The following is a 15,624-nucleotide window of genomic DNA, read 5'->3' as shown; positions in this document are numbered from 1 at the left end:
AGGCCCATGAAAGCTACAGTCAGTTAGCTACTCCTAACCAGAGACTTCTGGAGAGGTAGGTAGATTAAAGAAAAAGTTAAAAATAGAGAAAAGTTAAAAATAGATGCAGATATAGAAATAGAGGTTTTGCTTCAGATATAGATGCACAAGATTTTAATAAGAGTAGATTCAGATACACAGACAAGGGTGTAGGTGTACAGGGATGTGCGTGCACACAGCTGCGCATGTGTGTGATCGCCGTGTGTGTGTTTGTGTATGGAAGTGTGTGTAGGTGTGCCTCCCATCAGAGACAGAGGCACAGGACTGCACTGATTTTCTGAACTTGGCACAACAAAATACTTTGCCCTCTTCAAAGCCCATCTCAAGACCTTTCTCCACAGAGCCTCCCATGACTCACAGGACAAGCTCCTCCTGCTCCAAGTGCCCACAAGGTGCTGTCTTAGGCACCCGTGACCAGGATTGCAGCTAATTCTCGAATTATCTTACAGCTGCAGAGGTTGCCAAGGATAGCTGTGCCCGGTGCCAGTGTCCAGCCTGCTTCCTGCAACAGTGGAGGGGCTCAGAGAGTGCTCACAGATTCCACCCTCCCAGGCGAGCATGCTATCACATTGACATGTTCACTGGTGGGCAGGTCATCATACCTCGAAACATATACCAAAACTAACTCAAGATTTTTTTTTTTTTACAAATCTAAATGTAAAATCTAAAATCCTAAAGAAAACATAGGAGAATGTATCAATAGCTAGAGGGTAAGTGAATCTTTCCTAGAGCACAAAAAACCTAAACTGAGAAAAAAAATTTTTAGTATTTCTGCTTGTTAAAAGGCATTAAAAAAATGAAAACACAAACCATTCAAAAATATTCACAATCCATATATCCAACAGCAACCACAATCCAAACTATATTTTAAAATTCCCACAAGCATATTTTTAGAGGCAGCCTAAACATGGAAAGACTTAGATAAATTCTTTACAAAATCAAAATTCATGTGACCAATAAATACATATGGTGGAATACTACTCAGCCATCAAAAAGATAAACTAGTGCCATTTGCAGCAGCATGGAAGGGATTAACTTCAGTGAAATAAGTCAAATGACAAAAGAAAAATATCAGCTGGCTCCACTTAGAGGAGGAATATAGGGGATCCAAATAAGGGATCAGGGGGAAAATAATAACTTTTAAAAACAAATCAGAGACATTTTGCAGGGGTGGGGGCAGAAGGGGGGTCAACACAGGATGATGGTGATGGTGCAGGGTGAACTGTGGGTGGGAAATTCATGGGGACTATACCTGAGAGGAGAAAGCATTGCACAGAAATGAACAACGATATAAAATACATATAAATAAATTTTAAAAATAAAATAGTCCTCCCCCCAAAAAAAGTGCTTAACATCATTAATCACCAGAGAGAAACAAAGTAAAACTACAGTGATTTATCTTAACTACGTACTCACCAGGATGGCTAGAATTAATAAGACCAACCCTACCAAATGGTGGAAAGCAGGCAGAACAGACCTCCTACCGTGCTGATGGAGGTGTAAATGGTCCAACCACTTGGGAAAACTGGCGATTTCTTATAGTCAAATATACACCTGCCCACTTTATGATCCAGCAATTTCACTCCCATGGAATGACTCAAAAGACACAAAAACCCATGGCCACAAAAGACCTACAGTGGATGCTCCCAGCAGCATTATTCACGCACGTGCCAAACTACAAACAGCCCAGACGTCCATCAAAAGGAAAAGATGGACAAATGCCGAAGGACCCTCACCGAGGCCCGGCCAGGGTGGAAAGGAGCGCACCGCCAGACCCACCTCGCAGGCCCAGGGGGCGGTCAGTGGCTGCACCCAGTGGCAGCCAGGCACAAGCTTGGCCGCAGAGCTCCGCCTGGCGTCATTAAACTCTGACATTCAGGCCATGAAGACATGACCCAAGGTCGCCTTTCTTAGCATGCATTCCCGCCCTTGAGCATGTGTGAATAGATCTCAGAAACACGTTCAGCTCGAGAAGCCGAGGTGGGAGGAGAGGTCATATAGCTTGATCCGATTTTTCTATCAATTTCAAGAACGAACCTTGAAGACAGTATTCAGAATAATGTTGGCTTTTAGGGTTTTTGTTTGTTTGTTTTTCGTTTTTTTTTTTTTTTCCCAAGGGGGAAAGGGACATGCAGGAAAGAGAACAGGAAACTCAGAGCTGAAGATGCCACGTATCCTGATGGGAGGATTAACATCATAGTGGGTAGAACTTGTTCAGACTCATAGAACTGCCTGTTAGGTTCTGTATACTTCATGGCATATGGTTACATACCTCAATATAAAAAAGAGCTTATTCGCGTAACAATCATATAAAACATAATTGCATAAGACCCCGGGCTGGGGCCGGGGATGTGGTGGTCTGGGGTGTGACCCTTCTCTCAAGAAAGAATAAAAGAAGAGAGTGTGCCTAGCTACATGCCTGGCTACCTGGTGATTGAAGCCTCTTCTAGACCTGGCCAACTGCCCTCTCCACACACACGCATGCACACACGTGCACACCCATCACACACAGACGCAATGAGGTCTTCTCCCGACTGCCATGGGTCTTTAATGTGTGAGAATGCATAAGCAATTGGGTCTCAAGGAACCCATGAAAACTGGAATACCTGCCCAAAGTTGCCAGGACAAGAAGCTTCCAGAATGGGTCTTCAGGTAAGAAGGAGCCCAGCTCCAGCACAACGCCCAGACTCCAAGCAAGCAGGGCTGCTCCGCCCTTCCGCTCAGGGAGTACTCAGGCCCTTCTCCCAGGGCTTCATGCCTGGTCTGTGGCGCTAGAGAGGCCCCAGGAGGAGAGGAGGGAACCCCTGACCTGCTGGCTCCCAGCTGCCCCACCTACCCCTCCAGGGAGAAGAGAAATCCAAACAAAAGCCCATTCTCACAGAGGGCCCTTCCAAGAAAAACCAAGTTCTAGAGATGCCGAGTCTGGTGTGAATAGGGAAAAAATGCAGAATTCCACAAGACAAAGTCCAAAAAACATTGCTCCAGCTGAGTGTTCTCTGAGAAGAGGGGAGACAAGGAGGTGGACGCGGAGGAACCCACAGCATTCACAGCCAACGGGGCAGGGTGGGGGGTAATGACGTCCAGCCATTTTCCGGGCAGAATCTGATTGTCAGTGACCTGGGGGTGCCCGTTCCTTTCAAAATGTTAAGCCCCACACAAGAGAGTCTCTCAGTCTAAGCTGGACGCCTGATCTATGAAACGGGAAATGCACCCCCACCCCGCCAGCGCCAGAGGGCTTCCTGCAGACTCCCGGCCTTCGAGGGGAGCACCCTGCGGCACTGCCTGTGGAGTCCCCAGTCGTCCACCTTGGCCACTCTGACCTATGCAACCTTCTATAACCAGAAGCGCCTGAGGAGCAATTCTGACGCCAGCACAAACTATGTCAGCTGGGAGCGTGGGTCTGTTTGTCAGCCCGTTTTTACGAGTGCAGAAGGGATGCTAAGTCTTGCTTGAAGTTCGCAGCCAACATTAGAAAGCGCCTAAGGAGCCCTAGAAGGATGCGGTAGAATGGTCTTGGCTAACTGGGGCGGTGACCTCGCTGACCATGGAAAAGGACCCAACTCCTTCCGCCTTCAGGCCTTGGACTTGCTAGTCCAAGTAGCAGAGCGTCAGTGTGGCCAATGAAAACCAAACCAGAGGCTCGCGTGACTCTCAGAGCTGCTTAGCTGTCCTGTGTGCATGAGAGCTGCTGACCATCCCAAGCCCCTCGGGGCCAGGCTCTGTGCTGGGGACTGTGGCCCTGCGTGGCATTCCCGGGGCTGCAGAAATGGGAGGGCACCATCCGCTCTACAGAGCAGGACTCAGGAGTCAGCAAGGATGCGGCCTTGCTCTGGCTCACACGGTCAGGGCAGCACGCATCCAGGCTGCCCAGCAGCTGCTGCCCCTGTCCCACACCTGCCCTGGCCTGGTTCTGCCTCTGGTTCGCGCTGGAGCTGGCAGGTAGCTGTGCAGCTCGTCCTGGCGGAGGTGCGGGATGAGCCGCTGCCAGCTGCGGGGCTGGCGTTAGCTCCAGGTCGGCGCTGGTGCTGCAGCCGGGGCTAAGAGAGGCTGCAGACGGCCCTGGGACTGGCTGTACGTCTGCAGCGAACCCGGCCCTGCGGTGGCTCTGCCCTACCTCCGGCTCTGGCTCTGGCGTGTGAGCCGGCATTGCACAGGGCCGGAGGTGGTGCCGGTCCCAGACCTGCCAGGGGCTGTATCACTGGCTCCGACTCTCGCCCAAGAGCTGGTTTTAGCTCTGGATCTAGCACAAATGCTCACTGGGCTTGGGGCTGGAGCTGCTTCTAGTTTCAAAGCTGATGCTCAATAAGGCTGTACCCCATGGGCAGTTGCTAAAATATAACTAAAATAAAAGTCAGTTCAGAAACCCCAGCCCACCTCAGGAGACACTGCGCTCACTGACCGGCACAGGCTGCACCCTGGGGCCCTTGCTCCACAGCCTGCATCTCGCACCTTCTCCATCGGAGGCCTGAGTCCCTCATTCCTTTCCAACTGTAATGTACCAGTGATGTCCGTGAAGACATGGCCGGCCCAGAACAGCCGAGGTCCATCCTCATTCTGCTGGATGGGCCGGCTAGGACCTTCAAATATCCCCTGCCCCTGGGCTCCTTGGTGCGCTTGGTAGAAGGGGTGCAATGGGGGTCCCGGGGCAGGTGGAGAGAGTGGTAAGACCCAAATAATCCCAAAGATCAGCCTCTGGAAGTGCGGCCCCAAGTAGCATCTACGGGCAGTGGGCAGGTGCAGCCTTTTCTCCTGGGCAAGGGCGGGAGCGGGAGAGGACAGGGGCAGAAGGGAGACAGCAGCAGGCTGCCAACCAAAAGCATCGCCCCACCTTCTCCCAGCAAAGCGAGGCCATTGGGAGAGGCCTGTGAGTCCAGAAATGTCCTTCCTGTGTTTCCGTCCTCACCGCTTCCCGGAAAAGGCGGTGCTGAGGACACAGCAGGTGTCTGGGTGGCCAGACCTTCCCACTCTGCAGGACAGAGGTGCCCTGGCTGGGCTCCTGCTCCGAGTGGGAAGCCCAGTAGGTGCAGGGACACAGCAAGGGCAGACGTCGGCCCCCGCACGGAGGTCTCCACCGGAAGCCAGGAGCGAGCACAGCACCACAGGTGGGTCCTGAGGCCCCTTTCCGTCCAGAAAGCGGCCCTGAAGCCACATCAGTGCAGGGGAGCACAGAGAGATAGATCTTCGCAGGTTCGTCTCCAGCAGCAAGGAAAACAAAAGAAAATATAAACAGTTGGGGCTGTAGCAAACTTTGAAAAGCTTCTGCGCAGCAAAGGAAACTACTAAGCCAAAAAGACACTGAATAAGAGGAAATATTTGCACCCTGTATATTCAACAAGGGGCTGAGAGCCAAGATCTACCAAGAATTCATACAAAAAGCAAACAAATGACTCAGTCAAAAAATGGGCAGGGGAGATAAATAGATGCTTCTCCAAAGAAGACACACAGGTGGCCAACAGGCACATGAAAAATGTTCGAAAATGCAAATCAACAAGATGCCATCTCACGCCGTGGGAATGGCCCATATCGAACAGATCAGAAGTGTTGGTGAGGACGTGGAGAAAGAGGCACCCTCTACTCTGCTGGAGGGAAGGCAGACGGACCGACTCTGCATGGAAAACGGTATGGAGGTTTCTCAGAGTATTCAAATGGATCTACCTGTGGCCCAGCAATTCGACTCCCAGATTCCTACAGGAAAAATACAAAAGGCCAACTTGAACTCCTGTGTTTACCGCAGCACTATTTACAGCAGTCAAGCTATAGGACCACCTTCAGTGCCCCAAAGAGATGAGTGGATCAGGAAGATGTGGCATATCTACCTGGTGGAATACTATGCAGCTGTACAAAAGGTAAATTCTTGCCATTTTCAAAATAAGTCAGAAGGAGAAAGCCAAACACCAGATGGTATCTTGCTTATATGTAGAATGCAGACCAACTAAACACGGGGTCAGATGAAACGAAACCAGCAACAAGCCCTAGAAATCTGAGTGTAGAACTGAGGCATCCAAAAGGGGAGGGAGAGGTGAGCACCACATGGGGCGGGAGTACAATGGGGAGGACTGAGGATGTTTGTGCGGTGGGTGTGGTGTGATAACAACACCTGACGGGGGACACCCTGTACCTCTAAATCACAAACAACGTTACAAACCTGTGTTTCCTCAATTAAAAAAATAAATAAATAAAAGTACCTCAGTTGCACCAGCCACTGTTCAAGTATCTGCCTATGGCTAGTGGCCACCATTTTGGACAGTACAGAGGTAGAACTAACTGTCCACCATCCTGGAAAGTCCTACTGGACAGCTCTGCCTTACAACAGCCCCTCTGCCTGCCCCTCTGCCCCTCAACAAAGTGAGTTGGAGGCCAGAAGGCCAGTACAGAGGAGCCAAGGACTCCAGCCTGGACCCACCTTCTGGAGAGTGGGTGGAACCGGTTGGAGAGCACTTCAGGGGAGAAGGGCCCTGGCGTGGCTGAAGGAGCAGGGTGACGGAGGCCGGGGAGTGCCCCAACACCCACCGGCTCTTGGGGCCATCAGCTGAGAGGAGAGGGCACTGTCCCCCAGGGCGAGGAGAGGAGAAGGGGGGAGGAAAGCCACATGTTCATTCTGGCCTGCTCAGTGCCGGGGGCTTGAGGGCCCCCACGGCCAGTGTCGGGAGGACCAGGGTCCCCTGGGCCTGCGGCTGTGAGCTGTGGGTGTTGGGGGCTCTGCGCTAACAGCTTGTGTGGGAGGCCAGCGCCGTGGTGCTGGGGTGAAGTGGGCTGGTGCGGCACTGGGGGAGGGGGGCGTGGGGGCGGGGGCTGCACGTGGGTGCTGGAAGCTCTCTGCAGCCTTCAGGCGGCCTGGACGGGAGAAGTGTTTAGGGCTGTGGGGTCGCGCTGTGACTGTGGACAAGGAGAGCCTAGCTGGCAGTCTTAGCGGAGGGCCACGAGGACTGTCTCTGGACACCTTGGAAACCCCACAGGGGGCGCCCTGCCCCCTGGCAGCAGCCCGGGAGGGAGCGGGGTCACAGGTGGACCCGTGGCCCACGACAGAGCAGCGTGGGCGCGCGCCCGGCTGGCAGAAGCCGCTGGACACCCCTGGCGGCCGCTGGGGAAGGAGGCCGGGCCGGGCCGCACCTCGTCCCAGGGCCCAGGAGGGCGGCACAAGAATGTTGTTCTCGAAAGCCACTGGGACACTTCCTGCCAGTCCACGTAATTGAGTATTACAGTATTTAAATTACAAATTGAAGATTATTTTTACAGGTGTCATTTTAAATATAACACGCAATTTCTTGACATTACATCAGCCCCGCCACACAAACAGCTGCTGGCGTCTGCATGTGGGAGGCACATGTCTGGGGGCGGCGGGGCCGCGCGTGCCCGCGTGCACGCGAGTCCCCCGCGGCTGCGAGCCCAGGGGCGCTCGAGAGGGCGTGGAGTGGACGTGGCCGCGCGCGCAGCTGCGGCGAGGCGGTGGCCGCGGCCTGGTGCGCCGCGCGTCGGGCCTGTGCACCACGGGAGTGGGCCTGTGTGCGCCCAGGTGAGGAGGGGGCGTGGGGGAGGGCGCGGGCTCTGCGGAATGCTCCAGCCCCGCAGGTGATGGATCACCTGGCCCAGCTCTGTCTCCCTCTAGAGCCAGCGGCCTTCCTGACAGGGGCACGCTCGCAGGGGCAGAGGGGCAGCGGCACAGGCGGCTGCGGCGGTGCTGCAGTGCCCTCCAGTGGTCAGAGCTCCCCCCAGCCCCCAGCAGCCCCACAGCAGCAGGAGACAGGGGCTGCCGGCTGGGGTGCAGCACCCAGCCGGCCAGGCTGCGGCCCCACCTCCTGGCACCCCACCCCACCTCCAGTGATACCAGACGAGGTTGCGCGGGGCTCCCTGAGCTCCCAAAGCAAAGACGTGGTGGAGTTTTAGTCAAGGCTCTAATGTCCCACCTCGGCCCTCCAGCCTTCCGCCGGGGTGCAGGCGCCAGGCTCCCTGCTGAGTCGGCCATGGCGGCCTCCTCAGCGCAGCCACCGCGGGGTCTCCTGAGCCTTCTCAAGGCTTTTCCTCAAGAAGCCACAGGGCGCCGGGTCCCACCTGCCCGACCCGCTGAGCGGCTCCAAGAGGCTCCACAAAGTCTACACGGTTCATTTGCTCTTTCAGGTGAGGGGGGCACAGGTCTTTGGAGTCAGGCAGCGCCATGAGAAGACGGACACTAGGCTGGTTTTTGTCTCGCAGGGTCCTGCCTGGACACAGAGGGGCCTGGGCTTGAACAGCAAGTTGGTAGCTCAGCTGTGGCAACTGCTTTCAGGGGCGGTTTTCAGAGGGGTCTTTCAGGGAGACGTGCAAGCCTAACAAAAGAAAGTTCTCTGGGCTTCCACATTAGCAAAGTGTTCTCTGTGCCCCACCAGGCCACCTGGGCTCCAGTGCGGGGCAGCGCCAAGCCCAGCCTGGCCTGCTGCGGCCACAGCCGGAAGGAGGGAGGGCGGCGGCAGGTCCCCCGGGGGTGGGGTAACCCAGAGAGCAGCAGGGCGCCAGCCACGGGGCGGGAGAACCGAGGCCAAGGACGGCCGCCCACGCGGACTCCCCTTCTGCAAGGCCCCGCATCTACGCCAGTGTCCGCTCTGTGCCCGCTGTTCCACCCCAGCAGCTGGGTGGGCAGGTCCACCCGCAAGGCCCCTCGCCATGGGAGCAGGTAGCTGACCTCCCCAGCCACCTGCCCTAAGGCCGAGTCCACCTGGGGCCCAGGTGTTGTCTGCCCCGCTGCCTTCTCCCGGATCTGCTCCGGCACTGACCTCCCAGGCTCACTTAAGGAAGAGGGAAGCCAGAAGCATCTGTGGGTTGCAGCGCAGGACGGGGAAATCTGCTGTCCCAACAAAGCGCCAAGACACGATGTGGGCCTGGGCAGGGCTCCAGAGGGGCTTTCTCCTGGCCGGGCTCAACGCGGTGGACGCTCAGCCCAGAACCAGGTGGCCAGCCCTCCCCCGCAGGCCTGACAGGCCTCTTCCCAGGCCTGGGCCTGTCTGCTTCTGCCCCAGAGGCGCGGGCGGGGCACACCCCTCCTGCCTTCTCACCCCCAAACATTAGGACCACAGCTGTACAGCCCAGCACATGAGCGCTCTGGGTCTCTCCAACTCCCCGCTGCACAAAAGGCCCAGAATGAGGGTGAAGAACATGTGGCCCCAAACATGCAGCAAGCTGGAGGCTACCACCTGCGCTCACTTGCGTCCCCGCTATTTTTCAGCGGCCTCTTCCAAGTCTATGCTTGTCACTTCTAACTAGTGACTGTTCTGCTTCCCTGTGTCAGTCTCTCCTCTCCCCCATTCTCTGTCAGAAGCGCAGGCTAGCGGCTCACACTGGATCCTGAGCCACCTGCTGACTCCACCTGGCAGAGCCCCGCTTCCTCACCTGCCCTCCTCCAGGTGTGTCTGACTGCAGCTTGCACAGTTATGAAGGTGGTGATTGGCCTAGGTCCAGGGGTGCCCGTCAGGGGCTGGGGCCACAGGGGGTGGCAGGTGCACTTAGAATCTCAGCAACAGAAAGTAAGATCATCTTATTCGTCCTCGTTGGAGCTGATGGAGTTACGAATAGGATGCCTGTGTGCTGAGCACTTCACACCGAGCACCCAGCGTCCATGAAAAGCCTGAAAGGGCATCCAGGGGTCATCTGAGGAGACACAGTGCCTGTGCCATCTCTCCCGGGCAGCACAGCCTTGCGTGCTCACCTTGCCAACATCTCCATGTGCCTGGCCCACAGTTTCCAAACAGTGCAAAGCAACCCATCAGTGTCCTCACGAAAAACGGCAGTGGGTCGCAACACCCTTAAGTAAACAGCACCGTTAAATAAAAGAACAGGGGTTCAGCGTGCTTCCTGCAACAACTCTCCTTGGTGAAACTTCTGTTTCAGCGATGCACCTGTATAGTGCACGTATCTTCACACACAGAGAATGAGTGGGATGTGATTTTAAATACGTGTCTTACTGTGGGTCACCGTCAATCTCTCGGAAAGCTGACGTGTTAGACTTCCCGCCCTCGGCCTGAGTTCTCTGGGTGGGGATGTGTAGCATGTTCCCCCCATGTTGCAAGCTGGGTGTCCTCACGGCCTCCCCCACCCCACGCACACAGCTCCCTGCTGCTCGGAGCAACACGAGGAGCAGCCTCGGGAGCCCATGGGTGCTGCAGAGCCCGTCATGAGGGCAGGCTGAGCAGCCACGCGGGCGAACAGACCCAGGCAGGGCTTCAGCGCCTGCCTGCTGCTGCGGTGACGTGCTTCTGTCTGCCTGCAGAGCTGATGTTTCCCCAAAGAGGCATAATGGCTCCTTCCTCTTGGCTCTCCAGGCTAGTGCCTTTGTCTACAGAATTAGCACAGTGCCCCTGCAGGCTGGTGTCCTCATTAAACTATTTTCTGCATCTCGAGCCCATAAGGATGGTTCCAGGGGGCCTTTCAAATAAGCACTTCATTTTCAGTGGCCTGTCCAGGTTGCCAGGGTGGTGGCCATTTCCTCGGCAGGGGAGGAGGCAGCCCTGAGGCTCTGAGTACACTGCCGGTCAACCTCTGGTGGACCAGCCCCTGCAGAGGTGGAGAGGGCAGGAGAGGGCTCCCTCTGCCCCCACGCCTGAAGGTTCTGTCCTGTTAGCCTTGGGCACAGCAGAGCTTCTCCCGGCCTGGCCAAGCCAAGGCAGAGCTCGAGCCTTCGGTGAGGGCTCTTCTCCCCTCTAAAAGCCTGAGGGCAGGCGGCTCCCACCTGCTGCTGGTGGCGACCCAGGTAGAGATATTGAATGGAAGGGTCCTGAAGTGGCCCCAGACCGTGCCCACCTCCACCACTTTCCTGTCCTCTCTGCAGCTCCGGGCCCTATGGCCCCCAGCCCCTGCTTTCTGCTGCAGTGACAAGTGGAGCAGCCTTCCATGGTAACCAGATGAGGGGAGCAAAGGAGGACCTGAGAGGGAGGGGCCCGGATGTTTCCCTCGCACACACCTGTGCTTAAGGGAAGGTAGGTAATGGGGGGGGGGAAGAGGGCAGGGGAGAGGAGCAGGGGCCCCCAAGGTTGAGGCTGCTGCTCCTACTGTTGCTGAACCCCAACTCCCCTGGAGGCTGCTGTCCTCACTGACAGGCCAACACGTGCCAAGCTTCCTTCCAAAAATACATTCTTGCAAAGAACGTTTTTCTTTCTCAGGGTAGAAAAGACATCATTATAGCTGCTCCCCGTGCAGCTTTTTCTGAAGAAGTGCACCCCCACTGGCCTTCCACAGGGGTAAACCCCCAGGGATCAGGGTTCGGAGAAGAAAGAAAGGAAGATTTCCAGGGAACAGAGAAGGAGCTGATTAAAGTCCTTCAACTAAGAAGCTGTCCTGGGGCGATTACATTTGGCAGGAACCTTCTCGCTTATTCAGGTCGTTTTGCTAGCAGATCCTTTATAAAATTAAAGGAAGAAAAAAATAAGCTCCAGAGTATGGTAAAGGCAATGAATTAAGACCACCACCAAGTATTGGATTTATAGAGAAGGAAAAGAAAAACCCATCAATTTCACACCTGGAAAGACAAAAGCAGATTTACACACTTACATATATCGACATCTAAGTCACATAAACTTAACATTTGGGGGACAATCTGAATTTTTTGAAAGGAAGTATAAAATAGAGCAAAATGCGAATAATAAAAAACGAAGGAGCAGGAGGCGTGAACGAAGCCTCGCTAGGTGTCGTGCGGGGACCCAAAGGCCTGTGGCTGCCAGGTCCCGGGACCCACCATCAGCTCCAGCAGCCGCCATGGCACCAGACGCGCGGGGCCTGGAAGAACCTCGCCTTGCCCAGACTCAGGCCCAGACTCACCCTGGGACACCCTACGGCACGGCCGCTCCTTCCACATATCCACACCTGCTGCCCAAAGGGACAGCCAGCTCCTCCAGAGCCACGCAGAGAAACGAGCTGATGCGAGTTTGCAGCCACCTCTGTCCAACCTGGAAGACGCATCACGGGAGCGCTTGACAGGCCCTTCCCGTGTCGGGTCCCCAGGCCTTCCTGTGCCACCAGAGGGCCCGCTGGGGCCACTAAGCTCTGATACGGTTCCAGGGAGATGCGCCTGGGCAGGGCCAGCTGCGAGGGACAGGGAACAGCGGGCCTGGAACCCACCTCCTGGCTCGCCGCCGCCCCCCTGCGTGGACACTTCGTGGGAAGCCCTGTTTTGTTCAGGGTATTTCTGCATGAATAGTTGCTCAAATTGAGGCTCCTAGCACTCATATTTCATCATTTTCCCACAGTCTGTTTTTGAGCTCGAGCAGGGACAGTCATGGACACCTGCCTCGTCCATAGGCTTATCCCTGACAGCAGGTAGAGATGGGTGGGGACCAGGTGTTGACTCGGGGCGCCTCCCTTGCAAGTCTAAGTCAAGTCAGCCTGAACCCCCTCTCTACACATTCAGAAAAGTCCGGTGTCCTCTGAAAGCCCCTGTGTGTTCCAAGGACAGCCAGCATCCTGTGTCTTCTCTGCTTTCTTCTTTGGATTCTCATTCTGTCTTCAGTGTGTTCTGGAGGTTTCTGTCCACCACGGAGGAGGACAGCTATGCCACCCCACCCTCTCTGGATTGGCCGGCCACACATACACAGGCGTCCTTAAGGTGGCAGGTAAACGTTGCCAGTGCCCAGGGGCTGAAAGATGTGCCCACAACCCCCCTTGAGCAGAGTCATTCTGATCCTGAAGCCGCCTGGGCCGTGCTCACCCACCTGAACACCAGTTTGCTCCCACCAACACCTGCATTCTCACCCTGTCCTTACACACACTGTCTAGTGATGTCTTCGGGTTCCTTGTTTCCTGCTAAGCCAGGCCCCCAGAATGCTGCCTTCTAAAGCAAGTCACGTGTTTCAAGGTGTTCTCTGAGACAAATCCAATCCCTTTCTCAAGAGAAATTCTGCACCATCTACGAAGGGGAAGGTGCCTTCCAGGGTAGAGCTGGCATTCACTACGTGCTGCGACCAGGCTGTGCTGTAGGACAACGCTGCCTTCCACGGAGCAGAGAGGACAGACCTAGACCAGGGGAGTCAAAATAGACACCCCAAAGGCAGGGACATGTAAGCAGAGTTAGCCAAGAGACGAGGGGAGGGCCTGGAAGAAAGAAAGAGCGAATGAACGTGGCCAGGGCGTGAAGAGGTGGGTGGCGGGAAGGAAGGAGCCGGCGGGCTGGGGGGTCAGGATGAGGGAGAGCCGGACAGGAGGCCTGGGCATGAGCCCCAAGGCCGTGGAGAGTCAGAGGAGGCCTTCAGCAGGGACATGAAGTCAGAAGGAAAGCCCGCACTGGATGAAAAGGAGGAGAGGGGCCGAGGAGAGCTGCCAGGAGACACCGGCGCTCTGGTCAGCACAGAGAGCAGCTAGCAGGAGCGCAAGGGCACGTGGGGGGGAGGGGAAGGGGGGGCACAACCCCAATGGCGAAGAGGGAGAAACACCTTCTCCAGAGGCAGGGGCAGCTGCGGCAGAAGCCTCGGGCACCTCCAAGGCCCGAGACAGGCAAGCGGGAGCCAGGGTGATGTCTCCCGGGAACACGGGAGCAGGAGCAGGTGTGTGGGAGACACCCGGAGCTGCCCTGTCCCGAGGCCCCGGCCTGCACCTGCCCCCGCAAGCTCACCTCACAGGGGAGGCCCCGAGGGGCCGAGCAGAAAAAGAGCAGCACATGTTCTCCTCACACCCCATGGAAACCCAGAGAGGAGAATCCAGCGCCCCCAAGTTGATGGCCCCGCCCCCACGGCCCGCCCCCCCCCCCCATCCTGGGTCAGCCCAGTCAGCCAGCTTGACCCCCTCCACGTCCTGTGAAGTCGAAACCACCCGGCACCGCTTTCTCCAGCCTGCGGAGGTGCCGGTTTCTGCGCTCTTGCACACACACGGCCATTCATCAAGTCAAGAAAGCCAAACACCAAGGTAATATCACTTAGCCAGGCTGCAATTAGCAGATTAGCGGCTTGTTGCTCTTGTCCTGTGTCCCACTCCATGACCTCACGCGGGCCCCGAGCGTCTCCGCACGGGGCTGCTCCAGGAAAGGGCCCGTCGACTTCTCTGGCAGAAAAATCCCCCGGCCTGTCACCGTGAGTTTCCCCGTTGTAGAGCTAAACTGCAATTGATGTTCTGTCTCTATCAATTTCTCAGGAATGCCGGGACGCGAGCCCAGGATTAACGAAGACAGCAGAAAGGAAGGCATAGGATTGGCCCCCGTCCAGGTCGACGGAGCGCGCAGATCCAGAGTAATTCCCGAGACCTGGAGAGGCCCGCCAAGGCGAAACGAGCAGGCCCTGGGGTCACACACAGGCTGGGGGCGGGGGAGGGGGCAGACGGGGGCTGAAAAGGCTTGGGAGAGAATTTCTGCTGGGAAAAGCAGCCTCGAGATCATCTCTTTTATGATCAGGTATCATTTTCACCATCTGAGAAAGGCAATTTTACCCCAGCCTGGAAGGACATAACCTCATAGCTCATATGCATGTAGTAGCACATGATCTCGCGTGCACACACGCACACACACAGCTTACAGGACACATCAGAGGACCACAGCGAAGCCAGAACAACCTCTCACAGAGGGGGCTGATGAGTATCCCCCCCCCCAGACTGGCCTCTGAACCAGACACCAGCCCAGGTCACAAGGGGGGGGATCTTGACCAGCGTGGGAGGCCACATGGGATCAAATTAAAAGCCAATAAGAATCTTGTCTCCATCTCAGTTTGGCAAATGGATAGAAACTGGCCCTGGGCTCCCATGTCTCGGACCAGGTCAGCTGGGGGCTACTGGCTGAGGCATCTCTTCTCCTGCACATTCCTTCATCCTGCCTCACTCACTGCCTCTGTGGAAGGGTCGACGGGGGCACTTGAGCTGGGACTGTTCGGCTCACCCGTCAGTTCCATGAACTTGATTTACAGACCTGCAGTCGCCCACGCACATCTGTCGCGTGGGTGACAAGCTCAGCTGCCTCCCGATTTCTCATAAGAATCAAAATAAAGAAGTGGAAACAGCTCGGTGTCTTCAGCGGCAGCCCTCAACCCAGAGAGCTCCCCAGGCGGTGCCCGTCGCGCCTGGCCAAGGGGGTGGGGATGTACCCACAGGCACTGAGGTCCTCGGTGCCCTGGAGAAGAGAAGCCGCTGTAGAGAAGCCTCTGACGCCCGCCCCAGGACGGTGCCGCAGACTCGAGGTGGTCACCCCAGCGCCAGGATGCCGGCAGGCGCTGTCGGGGACATCCTGGAAATTTCATTGATAACAATTATAGTACCGTGGTCATGGTGTGGTGGAAAAGGGGGATGGAAAAACGACGAGAACAACAAAAAGGAAGAAGGGGAGGAGGAGAAGAGCCCGAGGTCTCTGCTCAGCAAATGCTCAGAAGTATTTGCGAGGGCGAGTTTAGTGGACACATCAGAAAAACATCAGGTCAGCGCATGCATTGGGCTCCCATGGAAATGGGTTTTTATTACAAGCTTGGCCTCTTCCAGACGTGTAACTTGGAAAATACTTAACTTCTGTCTTAGCCAGTTGGGCTGCCATGACTAAATGCCATAAACTGGGTGACTTACAAACACCCGAAATGCGTCTTCTCACGGTCTGCAGGCTGGAGCCGAGCTCCGGGGGGAGCCTGGCCAGGTTCTGGAGGGGCCTTTCTGGATTGCAGA

The sequence above is a fragment of the Condylura cristata genome, unplaced genomic scaffold (genome assembly GCF_000260355.1).
Source record: "Condylura cristata isolate star-nosed mole 26May11 unplaced genomic scaffold, ConCri1.0 scaffold00020, whole genome shotgun sequence".
In the NCBI taxonomy this organism is placed as follows: domain Eukaryota; kingdom Metazoa; phylum Chordata; class Mammalia; order Eulipotyphla; family Talpidae; genus Condylura; species Condylura cristata.
This window is presented reverse-complemented; position numbering follows the sequence as displayed.